Source organism: Chiloscyllium plagiosum, chromosome 43 (assembly GCF_004010195.1).
Source record: "Chiloscyllium plagiosum isolate BGI_BamShark_2017 chromosome 43, ASM401019v2, whole genome shotgun sequence".
Classification (NCBI taxonomy): domain Eukaryota; kingdom Metazoa; phylum Chordata; class Chondrichthyes; order Orectolobiformes; family Hemiscylliidae; genus Chiloscyllium; species Chiloscyllium plagiosum.
In genome coordinates, this window is record NC_057752.1 from 9175627 (window position 1) to 9182635 (window position 7009).

The 7009-nt window shown below is 39.9% G+C and overlaps 1 protein-coding gene across 4 annotated transcripts in view; it reads left to right on the forward strand.

Annotated features, from left to right (window-relative positions):
* Positions 1-794: 794 nt before the first annotated feature.
* Positions 795-7009, forward strand: part of LOC122543360 (LIM domain and actin-binding protein 1-like) — a 143091-nt gene continuing 136876 nt past the window's right edge. For 2 of the 4 annotated variants that reach the window (XM_043681980.1, XM_043681978.1), the window contains exons 1-2: positions 837-977; positions 1208-1235. The gene's annotated coding sequence lies outside the window, so the exon portion shown is untranslated. Of the gene's footprint in view, positions 978-1207; positions 1236-1310; positions 1391-7009 lie in introns of those variants that run through there. The other 2 variants (XM_043681981.1, XM_043681983.1) reach the window with 2 other exon arrangements.

Consider the following 7009-nt stretch of genomic DNA (forward strand, 5'->3'; position numbering starts at 1 on the left):
CACCCTCAGCCTTCCCTGCTCTATAGATAACAACCGGAGCTTATCCATGATTTGGAGATGCCGGTGTTTGACTGGGGTGTACAAAAGTTAAAAATCACACAACACCAGGTTATAGTCCAACAGGTTTATTTGGAAGCACTAGCTTTTGGAGTGCTGCTCCTTCAACCACCTGATTAAGGAGCAGTGCTCCAAAAGCTAGTGCTTCCAATTAAACCTGTTGGACTATAACCTGATGTTGTGTGATTTTTAGCCTTGGAGTTTATCTAGTCAGTCTTCATAGATGAAATCCTCTATCCCAGGTAACATCCTGGTGAGTGAAAAGGTTTTTTTTTAAAGTCACTTTGGTTCTTTTACCAATTCACTTATAAATGTTTCCTCTGGTTCTGGATTCCTCTATCTATAGGAACAGTTCTCCTTTATCTCTGTCCAGACCCTTCCTGATTTTGAACACATCCTCTCCACTAGTCCAATTATTCCCCTCCTCAAAATGTGGAACAATCCAATGGCTTTGCGAAGAGGCAAACCCAACACTCGCTAAGACAAACCTAACCCTTATTTTTTTAAAAAAGCGCAGTCTTGCTGGTAAAATCCAGCAGGTGGTGTAAACATTAGAACCCATATGTCTCCTAATCCTATAGATGGTGTTATTCAAAAACACAACAGTTCCACAAAACGATTGTTCTCTGGCGCCAATAAGCAAGTGGGCTGCCGGCACCCCCTCGCCCCCTACAGACAAGGAGGACCACACGGATGACTCACAAGTTCCACTTCAGCAGCAGCTCTGACGCTCTGAGGTCATCCGCTGGTGCGTGGCTTAAAATCTCGAGGCAGTCCGTCAGTCTGGGAAATTGGAACTGGGCTATAGGGGCAGGTGCGTTGGCAAGGCGGTGCGGGGAAAAAAAGGCTTTCTTCTTTCTGGGATATAAACTTTCGTTGACATTTGGAAAGCCGTCAGGGAGGGCAGAACGTCTCAATTGGTGAGCAGAAAAAATGCGGCTAAAAAGCACGATATTGGATTTTTGTTTCCTTTGGGAAAGTTATTGAATAGATTGAGGAGCGTCCCCTCTTGAGCTTGCGGTCAGAAGAAAATTCTGGATGCGTCTCAAGGACTAGTCTATTCAGAGCCATTTGAAAACAAAATGCCCGGGTGTTTGTGAATTAATCTCCTGATGTATTGTCATTTGTTTTCCTCTCTCTCGTTCTGCAGATTTGTACAAACGCATTCACCTGTTAAGGTGAGTTTTTCCACCTATTTAAATGAGTTTATAAGATTGAATTTGATCTTTTCTCTCATTGAGATTTCTTTTGGGATATTGACTCAAAAATAGCTTGAAAAACTTGTGAATAATTCTAAAGGGAATTTTCAAAAACAAGTGATTTAATACGTGAGGTGCGTGCTTTTTTTTACTGCTGTACTTACTAAAATGAAATCTTAGTTGCACTTTACTGTTTACTTACTGTACTTAAATATGTAGGTTTACATTTCCCAAGTATGAGTAGACGATCTGGTAATTATAAAGTAGATTGTGATAACAATTGTTTGTAGAAAGACATTGAAGTGAATTGTCAGCTCTGAATTGAATGTTTGTTCAGTTAAAATGTTTGTAATGTACTGTAGTTTCTATATTTTAGATAATGCAGCAATTGGAGTTGAAATCAAATTCAGAAGTTACTTCTGTATTTGTTTACTGGCTTTTAATGGACTTTACTCAAGATTATATTTTGCTTATGATATTTAAATATAGACTCAATATGCTTTCCATTTTATAAATTCATTAATTTTGCTTTGTGTATTTTACAGGCTATAAATTTTGTCTTAACAATTTAGAAATGAGTTGTTTTTAATATGTAAACACAAGTAGTTATTTCTAATTGATTTCTGTGACCATATCTTTAAAAATTTGTAGATACTGTGGAGTTCAAATATGTTTCTATCGTTTACTGCATTTACTTGGGGTGGTGGTGAACTGCTGTTGTGCAAATGCTGATTAGTCACTTTAGATTTTTAATAATAATTGGCTTGGAGGAATTGCTGAATCTGATGGTGTAATGGATTAACACCAGTAGCTGAAGGTTTTTTCCAGCTGTCCTTTAATTCAATTTCAAAACAGCCCAAGCTGGTTTCCACAAGCAACACCACCAGCACTTGCTGTTTAAAAATAATGTGTTGTACTTTTGATTTTATACTGACTTTGACCAAATTAAAATGTTGGCTGGTAATGGCATTCACCTTTCCTGATGAGTCAGTTTCTAATGAATTGCATGCTTAAGGATGCAGTGTGCCAGAGTTTGATTTATTGTGTGATGCCAAACATGGTTTCAACTTCACAAAAAGGCTAGTCGTTTAGATTCTGCTCATCTGACCCTCCTGTGCCACTGGGTTCAAGTCTCACTCTGCACTGACACTGGAGGGAGCACTGCACTGTTTGGAGTTACGTGCTAAGCTGAGACCCTTGCTACCTGTTTAGATGGAATGACAAACCAAGCATGGTACTTGAAAACCCAAGGGCATTTATAATATTCTGTTGTTAAGAGTGGTATATTTTGCAAGATTTGTGAAGGTTTGTAGCTCAGGTTGAGGTTTAGGGTGTAGGTTTGCTCACTGAGCTGTAAGTTTGATATCCAGACGTTTCATTACCTGGCTGGGTAACATCATCAGTGGTGACCTCCAAGTGAAGCGAAGCTGTTGTCTCCTGTTAACATATAACAGGAGACAACAGCTTCGCTTCACTTGGAGGTCGCCACTGATGATGTTTCCTACCCAGGTAATGAAACATCTGGATAGCAAGCCTACACCTTAAGTGGTATATTTTATTAGTACCACCAAACTGTGTGGGAAGCAATGGCCAGAGGTGTCATTACCTGGGTCTCCGAGTCCAGCTATGTTTTGGGGACCTGGGTTCAAATCCCACCATGGGGAGACGGTGGAATTTGGAATCAGTAGAAATCTGGAATTGAGAGGCTAATGGTGACCATGAATCCATTGTCAGTAAAACCCATCTGGTTCACCTATATCCTTTTGAAGGAAGGAAAATGCCATCCTTACCTGGTCTGGTCTACATGTGACTCCAGACTCTTAGCCATGTGGTTGACTCATTCTGTGAATAAGTAAAAAGTTAATTAGTCTGATGGTTTGTTTGCTATCTGTGGGATCTTGCCTTGTGTATATTAACAACTACATAAATGACTGCACGTCAAAAATACTTAATTAGTTCCAAGATGCTCTATGATGTACCATATTTTCTCAGGGCAATTTTCATGAAAGTTGGTCATTCTTTAGGTTCGAGAAGAGGGGGCAGGAAGGCATCCATACTGTTTCTCCTGCTGATCCTTGCTATAAAGTCTAAATGTAGCTCTCTGGGAATGTAACTACAATTAACTAAATTTAATCTTTTTCCCCCTTTGCTGGTTGAATTGCGTACTGATGTTTCTTATTCCAAAGCTTAGGTAATGAAATTTCGGTGTGAATCATACATCTGGTAGGAGGGAGAAATTTGCTGTCTTTACTTAGAATTTTGCTCTTTTTGTAAGCTTTGAGTAGTATGACAACACAGCAAGTTGTTCCAAAATAGTTGTTCCTGCATAGTTTGGAGGGTTTGATTTGTTGATCTGCCAGAGATTGTTTCATAGTGTTGAAAAGTTGCTTTTGTTCAAGTTCATCAACAGCTGCTGTTCTCATTTTTTCCAGTTGTGCAACAATGCTGCAAAACCAGCTTTGCTTTCCTTTCAAAAGTCTTTTTCAGCAAACTTGTTTTGAATCTGTTGTGCAATGACACACATTTCCAAGTTTCATCCTGAACTGGCTGTACTTGAGAAACAAATTTTCTTGTTCGTGTTGTCAGCGAAATGAGGGTTTTTTTTTTTGTTTGTGTTTTGCCACACCAAGATTGTCTTTCAGCCTAACTTGGAAACCAGACTGGGGTGATGGAAACAACTGAACTGAAATCACTGCGTTCTTCTTGCCTTACTATGTTGTATGTATGTAACTAACTAACTTTGATATAATGCTAGAATTGTTTCACAATTCATTTGGAGCCATGTCCGTCCTTATGGCAATGCGCTTGTCTTGTGAGATTGTCAAATCCTCATCTTAATATGAGGCACTATCTGTCTGTTTCAGTGATTATGCAAGATCTCATTGCATTTTTGGAGAAAGGGCAAAGAAGTTTCCCTTGTGTCCGGCCAGCATATCTCCCTCTGGTAACATGAGTGACAATGCTATTTATGTGACCTTGCTAGTTGTAAAATGACTGTTTGTCTACATAGCAACATAACTACACTTCAAAAGTATTTCACTGGTTCTAAAGCACATTGAGCCTTTCAGATCCTTAAAATGTCCCAATGTGCTGTTTGCCTGAGTGTTTTGAGGCTTCTATTCGTACTGTGTACATTCCTTTTTTCAAATCTCCAGTGTGTGAATCTCCATGAGCAATACCATAGGGCACTTGCTCATGTAAAGTTCTGTGACAGATGTTAATAATACTGCTATGCATGTTCTAGCATCCTTTTACCCTTCCTTTTTTTTTGTTGTTGTGAAATTACTCGAGGCCTTGTATTGTTCCCTCTGGTGGTGCCAACTCAATCCTATAGATTTGATGCAGTTTGAAATTGCCTGAAGGTCCTCATAATGTGAAACCCACTTTGTTTTCATGCAGTCTGCACACAAAAAAAAGTGTATTTACTTTCTTTTTTTCACCAACAGTCAATGTTTCCGTCCAATAACCTTTGGTCAGCATGGGGAAAGTTTAAATCTTCAAGAAGTTTTTAAGCAAGTGAAAGGGTGGAGGGTAGGAAAGAATAGTTCTAACATTCCAGAATGCTGAGGACAGAGGTCTGCATGAAAGCAAGGTGGAGAATTAAAATGGTCACTGATTGAAAGCTCTGAGTCATGTTTTGTATTTAACTGAAAGGTGGCGTTCTGTTAATCAGTCACTTAATCAGCATTTGGTATCCTCCGATTATAGAGAAGTCTGCATTGCGAATAGTGAATAAGGCATACTAAAGTGTAAGCAATACACACAAGTCACTTTGACTTGGCAAGTGTGTTTGGGCCTTCGAACAGGTAAAAGAGATGAAAGGCCAGTGAATTGAAATGTTAACACCTCTGGAGAGCAAACTGAGTATTTCCAGCAATTTCATCTTTTTAAAACATGATTTTCTAGCATCTGTAGCACTTTACCCGAAGAATCCAATGCACTTACACAAAAGCAATTAACTCAAAAAAATTGTAAAACATCAGTGTATCTGGAATTCCCCATACATAGTGCCTGATTACTTTGGCTACTTTGACCCAGATGCAGTACAATGAAGGAAATTTTGGAGTTTATTTAAAATATCTGTGAATTTGCCCATTTTTCTTTTAAGAATTGTTTGTTTGTAAAGGACATTTTAAGTGTTTGCAACAACTGTGGTTTTCTTGCATAGCCAGTGTGGCCAGGTGATTCTTTACCTGGAAGTAGTACCAACACATGCAGGAAGTTTAAGAACTGAAGCTGAGTGGTTGGCAGATATAGATGAGCTAGAGACCGATTATTGATGCAGATATAGAAAGGGTAACACCGACTCCATGCAAAATTCCAGCAAAATGATTGTTGATAGTTGAAACTTTTCTGGCAAGTGATTTGTAAGTAGACAGGCAGGAGGCTGGAAGAACACAGCAAGCTAAGCAGCATCAGGAGGTGGAGAAGTCAATATTTCAGGTATAACTCTTCCTCCTTTTAGGACTGGGGGTGGTGTAGTAGGAGCTGTAATTAAAGGGGGTGGTTAGGACAGGGTGGTGAAATGGGGATAGGTGAAGAGAGGTAGAGGGTATGACCTGGTTGGTCAATGGGAGGAATGAATCTGATTGGTGGCGGGGTAGGATAGAGAGGGGAATTGGTGGCGGGGTAGGATAGAGAGGGGATGGGAAGGGAGGTTATTTGAAATTGGAGAACTCCATGAGCAAGCTAACAACTGAATCCTTTTCTTTTTAAAAAAACAACAACACTGCAACTAGCACAGATATGTGAAAGAGCTGAAAACTTACCTCTGAAATGGCCCAATTGTGGACTGGAGTGTTATTAGTCGGTCTCCGGAAACTATCTACTGTTGTGACCAGAGGGTGAAAAGATTTGTAGAAGTATGCCTTGCTAATAATGACCCTAGCCATGAAATTGAGGCACAACCTATTGGATAGGACTCCTGACCTATCCTAAGTAAATGAAGAATGGTGTAGCTATGAAATGTCACATGTTTGGGAAGTCCTGCAAATGCTTGTGCAAAATGTATCTTTGCATCAACTACTTAAATTGAAACTTGCCTTTTTAAGTGTTAGTTGTCTGTTGTTTTTAATTTTACTTGGTTCTAACTCATGTCAGGTAAAACTTACGAAAATTGAAAGCTTGTATTTTCATTTTTGTGGGAGTCATTTGGTTTACAGGGATTGTAATAGAACATAGAATAATACAGCACAGAACAGGCCCTTCGGCCCACGATGTTGTGCCGAACATTTGTCCTAGCTTAAGCACCTATCCATGTACCTATCCAATTGCCGCTTACAGGTCACCAATGATTCTGACTCTACCACTCCCACAAGCAGTGCATTCCATGCCCCCACCACTCTCTGGGTAAAGAACCCACCCCTGACATCTCCCCTTTACCACTTCCCCCCCCCATACCTTCCAACCTTCACCTTAAATTTATGTCCCCTTGTAACACTCTGTTGTACCCGGGAAAAAGTCTCTGACTGTCTGCTCCTATCTATTCCCCTGATCATCTTATAAAACTCTATCAAGTCGCCATTCCAATGAGAAAAGGCCTAGCGCACTCAACCTATCCTCCTACGACCTATTCTCCATTCCAGGCAACATCCTGGTAAATCTCCTCTGCACCCTCTCCAAAGCTTCCACATCTTTCCTAAAGTGAAGCGACCAGAACTGCACACAGTACTCAAACTGTGGCCTAACCAAATTCCTGTACAGCTGCAACATCACTTCACGACTCTTGAATTAAATCCCTCTGCTAATGAACG